At 48.5% G+C, this 11,749-nt stretch overlaps 1 pseudogene; it reads left to right on the forward strand.

The window, feature by feature from the left end:
• The first annotated feature begins 9,502 nt into the window (after positions 1–9,502).
• On the forward strand, positions 9,503–9,745 carry LOC143143595 (voltage-dependent calcium channel type A subunit alpha-1 pseudogene; annotated as a pseudogene).
• The last annotated feature ends 2,004 nt before the right edge of the window (positions 9,746–11,749 follow it).

The raw sequence follows: 11,749 nt of genomic DNA on the forward strand, positions 1-11,749 counted from the left end.
GTCGGTTATCAATTTGAACTCGAGCGCAGGCACAACCATCCTCGAGGTATCGCTCGTTACGTAATGCGACGTTAATGATCACGTGGCGCGACGCGTCTCAAGGGACCGCTTTGCACGTGTTTGCCCCAGACACCGTCGACGCGCGAAACGTTGCTCGAAATTACACATCCGAGCGTCGATGACTCCTCCGACGCGCTGATTCTCGCCCGAGTCTCGAGGATCGTCCACGATCGCTTTTCTTCGCTTCGATTCCACGCTTCGTCGCGACGAATCTCGACCCGTTTTCCCGCCGGATCGCTGCGATTCCAAACTCGAAGATTCGGGGACGAAAGGTACTGTTATGCAGGAGGGAAGGGTTGAAGGAACACTCGTGTAGAATTCAACCCTTGGCACTTTACTGAGGTTTTGTTGAGATAGATCGATTGACAAGAATTTCACGGACGTACTTAACACTTAGACATCACTCAGAGAAGAGAGTCTTCGATGGGTCTTTATATCGTTCGGTGACAAAGAAGAATTCGCAGCACGAGGTTCACACGGGGAGTCACGTAGGCTGGACCAAGAAGTGTTTTGGCTGCCTTACGTTATCCGTTTTCTATGAATTGACTCGCATGGGAACAATGATTAATCTTAAGAACGCAACGCGGTAGGTATCGTAGCACGATTACGGTACGGTACAACAGTACGTTCGAGTTCGATCGTGTTGTAAAGTTCAGATTACAATATCTAGTTTATTACAATATGCAGGGATCTCGCGTATCTAGTAGTACAGTTATTGTATATATAAGAATACAAAGTTCGAAGAAATGCGTACACAGTGATGTGTCTTGATGCGAACGACGACAGTGTCGTGTGGTCTTTCCGACTCTGGACTTGGAACTCGACTGAAAAGAAAAGCCAAAAGGAAAACGGGCAAACGGTGGACGATCCTTCCGCGCCGATACGGAGACGGTTCTTAAAACTGACATCGACATCTGGCACCCTTAAGATCGTTGTTGCATTCGTTCCAACGGATCGCGTCCAAGCCGTTTTCGATGCGCGTTGAAAACGTAATGGCGCGCGTCACCGAGCTCCGTGTTCCAACATGCCCGTGGATTCATTCCGCAGGTGTCGGATGCACGAGAACGGTAAACGAACGAATCCTCCAGGATTCCCGGTCGGTGGAGTTTTTTCTCTCCCGGTCGTTAATAGTCAATGAGGCTGACGCTCCGGAGAGAAGGAAAATTAAATCCTACTACCGAGGGAGACGAGGAACCGAGGGACAGGGGTCGGAGGGATCGAAAGTGAACGAGGAGGAAGCAAGCACGGAAGCCCGGCATCGAAAAAAGAGATCGAACTCGATTTATTCCCTTCTTAATTAATTATTCTTTATTCGATCGTTATTCGGTTCGGTGCGTCTCGTTCGTTCCGTGCAACCCACGGATACGCGAATGCGCGCGATCGCACACATCGTTTACACAGAGAATACGTATTTATTTGTTCGTCGACGATATTTGAATAAACTTCTACACGGATAGACGAGTTTATTCCTTGATAACGAGTAACGATTCAACGTATTATCGAAACAACGGAGTTTCGTTCGAACGATTGAACGAACGAAGCTGCGCATTCTCGTCTCGTCGATGTTTCGATGCTGCGATGTATCGTTGTCGACGAGGACGTCTTCGTTCCCTTTTCTTTCGAGGAAGACATCATTTCGAAGGAGCACGGAGACACGGAAAGAGTGCATCTCGCTTCGCGATAACGTATTCTTTCACCTCGAGACGCGACGTGGTAACGGGGAGGCAAAGTACGCGTTAAAAAAAAAAAAAAAAAAGAAGAAAAAAAAGGCGAGTAAGATCGTTCATCGCGAGGAACGATTCTTTCTCGCGAAGCGTTCCCTTATCTCGGTCCCGGGGTTATTTTTCTTCGCTCGAAGCCGTTATTCCCCGAACGATTCGCGAAGAATATACTCGTTATCGAGCGACCGCGAGTATTCCACCCTTATGGATCGATCCCGCGCGTCCTCGTCGGGAACACTCGCTCGTATCTTGACCAGAACTTTCCACTTAATCGACTCACTGTCGAGTTCCGTTCCGCGTCGCTGACATTAGACCGAATTTTACCGTCACGAACGAGAATAGCCGCGTACATCGGGTATCCGCGTCGCGAAACTTCCATCGAAAACGAGAGGGCGGCCGACGCGAGCGTATCTGCATAATTGCACGCCACGCGGAATATTAATTCACCTTGCCGCGCGACACCGCTGGACGATAAACTCCGCCACCAGGGAAAGTGATATTTTCTTTACCCTTTTTTTTTTTTTTTAATCTTATCGGTGTCTCCTTTCGGCCTGTCGCGACCAGCTGAAATCGGATCGCTGTTATCTTGGCCGCTCGCTCGAGTTTGTTCGCCGAGGAGACAAGCAACGAGAGAGACGGATAATTCGACGAGAACTCGACAGGGAACGTATTCGTTCTTTTGGGCATCGATCGTACGCGAAATTTGCGCGTCCCTCTCGTTCCCTCGCATCTTCCGTGTTGCTCGATTACCCGATACCCTACCCTCGATATCACCTCCGTTTACGTTTTATAAATCGGACGATCCCCTGCCGACGACACGTCGCGGAATTACCATCGATCGCCTCTCGAAAACGTAGAATCGTCGTTTATAATTTTTACACGGATCGTCCATCGATAGTTCACCGTTATTTAAATTCCAGCCAACAGTCGGAAATTCGAGACTTCCCTCGTTATTTCGTATCGACCGGCATCGTACGCTATTCGGCAAATGTACCGAATTAACGCTAATAAATTTCCCAACAACATCGATCCCTCCTGCGTTTGCTTTGGATTATACACCGTTAATAGTATTTGCTTCAATTAGGTCGTACCGTTGCATCGAAACGTCCGTTTCTTGGCGCGTTACCGATACTTTCCATTTTATTTATTTACCTTTTTTCGTATTCTCCGCGCGGGTATTTTTATCCCGGGAAATACATTTTGTGCCCGGTTTTGTTTGCTTCTCTTTACGTTGCATCGTCCGTGATCGTATCGAGGCGATACGGTTAAACAAATAATAAAAATAAACGAGGTTCGCGATCGAAATATCCGTGGGATCCGCTCGAGCGATTTTCGAATCCGAGGATCACGGCGGATCGACGAACATCGAGAAGTTTCCAGCCGGTCGAAGAGCCACCCTCCCGGGGTGAACGCGTTTGTTTCCTTAGGTTGGTCGTTGCGCGGCTCTATCGCGAAATTCTCGAAGGGATTTGGCTTCGATCTCGGTCCCGGTCCCTGGGCGACGTTTTACGCACGAGGGTCGCGATCCCCCGACTCGTTATTAAATTTCCCACGGCCGGTGTACACGAGAGATTCCATCGGTTCGGGGTAGAGCGACAAGAAAAATGAAGAGGGGTGGAACGAACTGTCGGGGGAACGCGGATGAAAAAAAGTCACCGGAAGAGGAAGGGTCGCAAGGACTGGCCCGAGGGGGCGGAAACCGTCTCGGATGGAAGGAACGGTCAACCGAGGGGAAACCTACGTACTACGTCGAGCAAAGAATTCTATTTTAACAAACGAATCGAGATCGCGCGCGTTTCTTTTTTACAGCGTCTTCGAAGAAAGAACACCGAATTCTTGAAAAAATTCCTTCTTCTCCCAGCGAGAAGGGTATCCACCCTCTCGAGTTGATCTCCATTTTTTGCCAGGTATTCAAGGTTTCCCCACCGGGTCTATCGGAAGATCCTCGAAATTTCCTTTTTACGCGCGACAAGAAAGGATTTCCACGGAGCAAAGCCGTAAAAAATATCGCGAATGTATTAGCGAGAAATTTCCTGCGCGCCTTGCGTACGCGAGCGTAAAGGGTCGATGGGGTGAAATTGAATAGCCCTTTATGCGAGCCGATCGCTAGACGCATCCTCGAACAATGGACCGTGGATGACATTTTCCAATGGACGAGGTGAACCCATAGCGAAGAATTTTATCGGAGTTTAGGTGAATTTTCATTAACTCGGCCGGTGGTCGTTCGTCCGCGTAGCAACCCTCGAGTATCGTTTCTACCCTCATCCGCGGATCGTTCGCGGGGGAGAGGAAAGAAATTTGCAAGAAGAATCGTAATCAGTTTTCCGGCGCGAATAAAGGGCGAGAGGGAGAGATGGATCGACGGAGAACCGAGAGATCCTTCCTGATATTCCGTGCACGTCAGTGGGGGGGATGTTGGCAGGGAGGGGGAAACAAGGGTTGCCGGGTAACAGAGAGGTGGGATAAGAGCTTCCAGGGGTGCCTAGCAACAGGTTGCTATCCTAAAATTTCGACCACCGGGAACAACGAGAACCGGGTGGGGGTTGAAAGCACCGAGGAATCTACAGGGTGTCGCTCCGCGGAACCGCGAATTTTTCTTCGATGAATTTCGCTCGCAATTTTCGAGAGAGAAGAATCTCGTGCCGCGCCATCGAGGTAATATAACGCGAAACGAGCTACTGGGATACAATAAGACCTCGTAATTAAATATCGACCGCGTCCGCGGCAGATATTTTTGACGAATAAAAGGCGTCGTCGTCGTCGTCGTTCGCGACGCGTTACTTTTATTTCCGCGTCTCGAACACTCTCGCGATTATTTCGGATATTCGTGCACCCGACTCGGATCGCAAGCGCTCAAAGCGCAAGAAAATTATTCCCCTTATTTTACAAACGGGAGCGTCGACGCGAATTCAACGCTGTTGGAGAATTTTACTTCGATCGGATGGGAAATCGTCGAAAGCGAATATAAAGGTACTCGATGAATCGTCCGAACGGAGGAAATCCTTCTTAGGGGATGAATTTAAATATGGCGAGATACCGTATCGGACGCGAATAACGTCCAGAATCTCCGAGAAAAGTTCCTCCACCGATCTATCCGCCTTTAACGTCTCAACGGTTTCGAAGATACGTTCGAAAGCCAGTGGTTGATTATCCGCTAATTATCGAGCCACTCTGTACACTTTGCGTAATCGCGTGTCGAGCTCCGTTCGACACGGACGTCTCGTTGTTCTCCTCGTTGTTCTCCTCATTGTTCTCCTCGTTGTTCTCCTCGTTGTTCTCCTCGTTGTACCGCCGGAAGCTGTTGGCGAACGAGTCCGGATGCGCGGATTGGCGGACGCGAAATTCAGTATCACGCTCCGTAACGCGTCTATCGCCTCGTTATCGATAAGAGACGCGTACCAACGATCTTCCACGCCGGATTGAATTTTACAACGCGACCGCTTTTTCGATACGGCTCGCCCCCCTCGATCGAAGGGTGAAACGATTTCCAGCCGACGAGATCGGCTTCGATTCGGTACGATTCGTTTCAACGCGATATTTAATACGTTTCGAACGAAATTGCAACTGGGTATCAGAGAAAACGTGATTTTCGCGTAATTTTCCGTTATTTCGCGACGAGCGAGAAACGGACGAGGGTACGGCGCAACGTTAAAACACGGATCAATTCGTAAAGCGATTATCGCCGGGTTACTTTTGGACAGACGGTGGTACGTAAGTTAGTTACCCGCGTAATAGATTGGAATTGATTTCACGCGGCCGATAGAGGTTGGGCGGATATTAATTCGGCCGGTGTGTCAGCGTGGAAATCGTCGACGAGGAAATATTCGATCGGTCGACGTCCTGCCGGTCGAACGCGACGATCCTGCCTCGATTTCGTTGTTTCGATACTTGTTCCTACTCGTCGATGAGCCTTATCGAGTGTCCACGGGTGCTCGAAAAAATTGATTTCCGCTTACCTGGAATCGTAAAACGAGAAACGCGGCGTTATTTGCGTCGAAAAAAGTGCCGCGATCGAAATACCCGTCGTTGGTGTATCGCGAAGCGATAACCGGCTCGTTGCGTCGATTCAACGAACAAATTACCTCCGTTAATATCTCTGGACGGGAGTTGGCCGCGCTTACCACGGTACGATTTACTCGAAACGAAAATCGAAGAAACGCTCGACGAGGATTTCGAAGCTGCCGATGGCACGCAGTCGCGGGAGAGCCTCCTAGTTGAATCACTCGGTTGCTCCCAACTCCGCTGAGTGTGCATAATTTTCAAACGAATCGCGAAACGTTCGGTGCTCCGGTTAATTAAAAGAAGAAAAAAAAAAAAAGAAATGCTTCCGCGGTATCGATCTCGAGGGGACGAACCGAGCGAAAGAATACGCGAAATCGAGCAAACTCGACCGGACGAACGAATTATTATTATTATTATCATTATTATTATTACTATTACCGTTATTATTATTGTTATTTTATCCTCCGTTGGTCCGTCCCGCTTCGACGCCGCGTTTTCGCTTTTCTCTTGAAGCCGAAAACGGTGAAAAGACACGAACCGCGCTGCAGGAACGTAACAAGGACAAATGGCCAGGACGAAGCTGTATAAAGCAAACGAGCTAGTGGAATAAATGGAACACACTTTAGAGGCGACTACCGGGGAAAAAATACATAAGGATAACAAGGGTTCGCGCGACGGCACAGGACGAGAGAACCGAATTTATGGCGGCCACTGTACCTTACCCCGTGTCTCTATAAATTATAATTATCGAGCCCGCGACATGGCGATAATCAGTTCTGCCCGGCGAGCTTCCGTGAACTTTGACCGGCTGCGATAAACGTCGACGAAATATTATATATATATATATATACATACGTATATACGCGTATATAGTCTCGAGGCGCACTGACCGGTTCGATCATCGAATCTCTGAAAGTTAGGGACATTTATTCTCAGAGTGGACGTTTACAGGGCATTCGAGATAGATAAAAACAATATCCTTCTATTCGTCCATCGTTTCGTCCCGAAGAATCTTCCAACGATCGTAGTTTCATAATCGAGACAACACGTTACGACCGCGCGAGTTCAATGCACACTATCGAGCGATATCTATCGAATTGTTCGGAAAGTCATTTAGTTTCTTTCGGTGAAAATGAAACAGAATTTTTCACAGCGTGTAAACATTTCATCAAATTACATATTCTCCGTTTTGGAAAACCAAATGAACCCGATACATTTCAAAATATAACTACTAAATCTGACGCAAATTTCGAGAGCGATAGAACCGAAGGAAAGAATTCGTAAATGTTCCTTGGTCGAAATTATTCATCGCGCGAGCTCAATACACACCGTCGAGTGATATTTATCGAGTTGTTGGAAAAGTCATTTAGTTTCTTTCGGTGAAAATAAAACAGAATTTTTCACAGCGTGTAAACATTTCATCAAATTACATATTCTCCACTCTGAAAAACGAAATCACTTTACGAACGACCCGATACATTTCGAAACTTAGCTACTAAATCTGAAGTAAATTTCAAGAGCGATAGAACCGAAGGAAAGAATTCGTAAACGTTCCTTGGTCAAAATTATTCATCGCGCGACGACTGGGGAAGGTTTACCAGTAGCGGTTCTCAAATTGTCGCGCTAAAAAAAAAATGACAAGAGTTTCCCTTGGTATTCTCGAGAAACGTTTCGCAGAAATTGATCGAACGTCGATAAAAATTCTTCGGAGATTCTCCACGAGTAGGAGAACAAAGGGGTTGTAAAAAACGTAAACGGACTGTAGGTTAGAACCTATTCGAGAACGAGAAGGACAACCCCTGGAAGGTATTCCTCGCGATGAAACGTTCTCCACTTTGCGAGCCGCTTGCCAGGAACAACGGAATTGTAGCCCACTTAGTAGGCCGGTGTCCGACTGTATACGAACCTTAATCACTTTCGATAGCGAGCGAGAACCACCAGAGAAAACTTTTATCCGTGCAATTATTCATTATTATTCATTTCTCTCGTTGCGTTCGCGTTGAGCGCTATCGCGATCCTCGAAAAGAATTAACCCTTTACGCTCGTACGTCCCCTCTTAGCTACAACAGCAACGAACCGTATTAATCTTACACTTTGTTCAACTACGTTTGAATAAGTTGGTTTACACTTTATACGAACGAACCTGAATGCCCGAAGAATCTGTTCGCGAATACGGTGCTCCTATTAGAGATAACGGAATCCGGTAAAGAGGATTAATGAGTTTCTTTAATGGAAAACTGCGTATATTGCGGCGGTACGAGGATGTGAAATGTAAAGATTGTTCTGTATGTTCAAATATGAAATATCAAGGGTGGAAGATACCGAACTAATTATTTTTGCGGGACGTATACTCGAGAAGGAGATACAGGACTGTACGTTGGAAACTGTTTCGAAAGATACCGCACAATGGAGAATTATAAAGTATAATTTTTACCTAAAAACGTTGCATTGAAACACACTGTTGTACGAACGTATATCTAAAGTTTGCTAAAGAATCGACAAATCTTGTTTATCCTTCGTTTCCCTTTTTTCAAGGGAAATTAATTCCTACTAGTACGACATCCATGTTCGAATTTAATAGGACCGCGAAGGGTTAATCCCCGTTTCTACGAGTCGTTCGATTGGTAGGCGAAAGTTGATCAGTCCCGGGGTTTTCACAAATTAGATTCTATCTCGGTGATCTCGAACGTCATCGGTATTCGATCGCGTACGGTTTCGATTAATACGTTTACCGTCCGCGTTAATAAACGCCGATACCATTCTCGGGTGCAATAAAGGTTCACCGGTTATCGCATCGATAAATATTCCATCTTTCTTTCCGAACAATGAGCAGTATTATCTCTTCGATGTAACTATGTTTCGCGGTTTGAAAAAAAAGCTTTCGGTTTAATCGGTCGGACGATATTCGTTGGAACGCCCTGGAACGCGAATCGAGAAAGTGTTATAATAACTGAAAAAACGAGCAAAAAATAGCGAGAAAAACGCGAGACCATTGCTCGACGATTCGATAAAGACGTTTGCGTTTCGATCGAATCGAAAGCGTTACGTTCTCGAGCCTACGAATTTTATTTATCTCCGCTCAGAAACGAGTAACCGTATCGGAAGTGCGTAAGCGGTAGTAACGATGCAACGTTATTTCCTACGTCCGAGTTTTCGTGGAAACGGAACAATGATAACCGAGTAGTACGGGTAAAACGCGAGGAGATACTCGAGGCTAATTGGACTCGGCGGTAAGGTAGAGGACGTTGCGATAAAAATAATATTTTCAAAGGAGAGAAGCGCATCGGTAGGCTAGGCGGTACGCACAACGGTGAAAGAAAGTTTACGGTAGTTCTCGATCGCGTGACTCACCGCGCTTCCGATGACTCGAGATTAGGCCAGTCAACTTAACCCAATTAAGGTGAAACTGTTTTACCGAATTTCTGGCCGATCTTGATACGTAGTCGCGCGCGTCGACCGATCGGACGCGTCGATTACGCTCGGGAAAAATTACAATATTTCCTACCTGTTCCGTGTCGCGAACGGGCAGAAATTCTTTATCCGGGTAAAAGTTTCGAGCGAAAGATACAGCGTAAATAAATCTTCGTCCGTTGTATTTCCGATCGCGCGATTACGTTCGCAAGGAATGATTATCCAACGCTAGTTTGGTTTTACTCGAACGAAATTTTGTCGTTTCTTTTCGTCGGTAGAGGTTTGAGGATCGGTGATCTGTTCGCAGGATGTTGGGTGGCGTGGGAGGGCGGCACATGTCGACGCGTCGGCGGGGCAGTAGCCCGCTGGTGCGCGGCGTGGGCCTAGCTGGATACGCTGGACCGGGGACCTCTGGAAATTCCAACGATGCCGCTGCACTACCACCGGACGTACAGAGATACGCCGCCAGACGGCGCAGGGCGGTTACCACTAGCGATCACAAGAGCTGCGCCCTCGTACAGACTCGTATCAAGCTCGGCGATATCATGTGAGTACTCGATGTTTCATCGTTCTTGCACCTGCGACGGTAAAAGCGTTTCACCGGTACGGTCGATATCTACTCGATGGTAAATTCGATGACGTCGAGGTAGGTAACTTTACCAGCGCGCGTCGTCGGTATAATACCGATAACTTCGAGGTCGACGAAGCTTTCGTTCCTACGCAAACTCGCGTTAACTCCGTCGATACCGTCCGAGATCCTTTCTTTGGCAACATCGTAGAATATTGGAGGCAGGCGAGGGACCGTGTCGGTAACCAGTGCTGTCGTTGTCCACTCGTCGGTAACGTCGAGGTCGACGATGTCTCTCGTCGCTCGATCGGTCTCGTGGAACGAGAATTCGCGAGCTAGTTCGGGACAACGTCGACGGAGCTCGCGACGCACCAGAGACGAAACGATCGTTCAGCGCCATCGGTGTCTCCGGTGAACGGATAAACGTTGCGATCGTTTCTCGTCCGCTTATCGGACGATAAGCTTATCGTTTATCAACCACCGTTAATAAAATTCGTGGTACGAAATTACCCGAACAAGATCAAAAATTACGATTCCGTAGGGCGTTGATAAACGGCGTAAAATATCGCGTCGAGATAGAGAACGGAATTCGCGAACGAATCGTCCACGGCGTAATTAGGCTATCGCGAGTGACGCGATACGAGATTCTCGTAGCTTAGCGGAGCAGGATCTCGGTAGCGATGGTCGTCGTCGATTCGGTGCTCGATGACACGGTAATCGTTCCATCGCGATCGATCAATCACCGCGAAGGTTAACGCGCACGCGATACGAGATGGCGACTGTCGATGGTTGCGGCTGATCACTCGAGGGTATGCACTACTGCGGCTGAATTAAAGTCTAATGTAGCGAGGTGTCTGTACTCTCGGCGCGGGGGACGGTCTTTGGCGCTTTTTACGTTATCGATTAGTCTTCGATTGCGTTCGGTAGGTTAGTTTTTATTTTTAGCGCGGACTGTCGTTGCCCGTTACGCTAAATTTAGTTGTAAATTCCACGGGGCGCGGGACGGTTTCCATCGGTTCCTCGGAGTTTTCACGGGCCCGATCGGCCTCGTTCTCGTTTCGACGCGTCCGCTCGTCGATGGTCTACGAATCGAAACCGACGTTGCTCCGCTCGTAGATTTTTCCGCTCGAAATAAACGGGTCACCGTGGTCGTCTCGAAGGGAGCGCGAGCTTTCGCGATACACATCTCTCTCTTTCTCTCTACTTCCCTCTCTCTCTCTCTCTCAGTCTCCGCGAGCGGAGGAAAAATAGAAATAAAAGGTTCGTTCGATCTTTATCGCGGGCGTCCATCTGCGATCGAGCGTACGACGAAGCATAGTTCGGTGGGCGAAGAGCTCGAACCCCCTGTAAAAATAGAATCGATGAAAGGAATCGACGTTACGCGGAACTAGGTCTGCGGTATCGCGAGCGAGGATCGGCTAGGATTTCCCCGAGGTTCGTTATCGGAACGGTCAGCACCGAGCGAGCGAGCGAGCGGGATCGTCGCGATAATCGCGAAACGGTCTGGTTAACGAATCGATGGGTTAGCTCGGCGTTCCGTTGCACGATGCTCGCACGCGCGTTTCTCGGATTCCCCGCGGTACTAAGTGGCTGCGGTCGCCGCGGATACGGACGAATCGATCGATCCGTTCCGCTTCTCGGTGTATTTTCGGCGCGCGGAGGAACAAGACCCAAAGCGAAATCGACGATCGGACGCGATGCATCGCGATGCATCGCGATGCGCGGAGGGAACAACTAGGTCGCGATCGCTTCGGTTCGCGGAGATGGACGAGGGTAGGGACTCACTCGACTCGGCGAAAACGGAGAGTGCTTTGCACCCTTCGAGGGGTTTCCGGTTACGCGGTCGTTCTTTAACCGCGGCCGTCCACCGGACCAACGGAGCAGAATCTTATCCCTCGTATTCGCGCGATCGACGCGAGTTTCGTTTTTTCGAGGGATCGAGATTCGAGGCGTAGTCTCGATCGGTCGGTTCTCCGATCGGTGTCCC

This window comes from Ptiloglossa arizonensis, chromosome 2 (genome assembly GCF_051014685.1).
Source record: "Ptiloglossa arizonensis isolate GNS036 chromosome 2, iyPtiAriz1_principal, whole genome shotgun sequence".
Taxonomy (NCBI): Eukaryota; Metazoa; Arthropoda; class Insecta; order Hymenoptera; family Colletidae; genus Ptiloglossa; species Ptiloglossa arizonensis.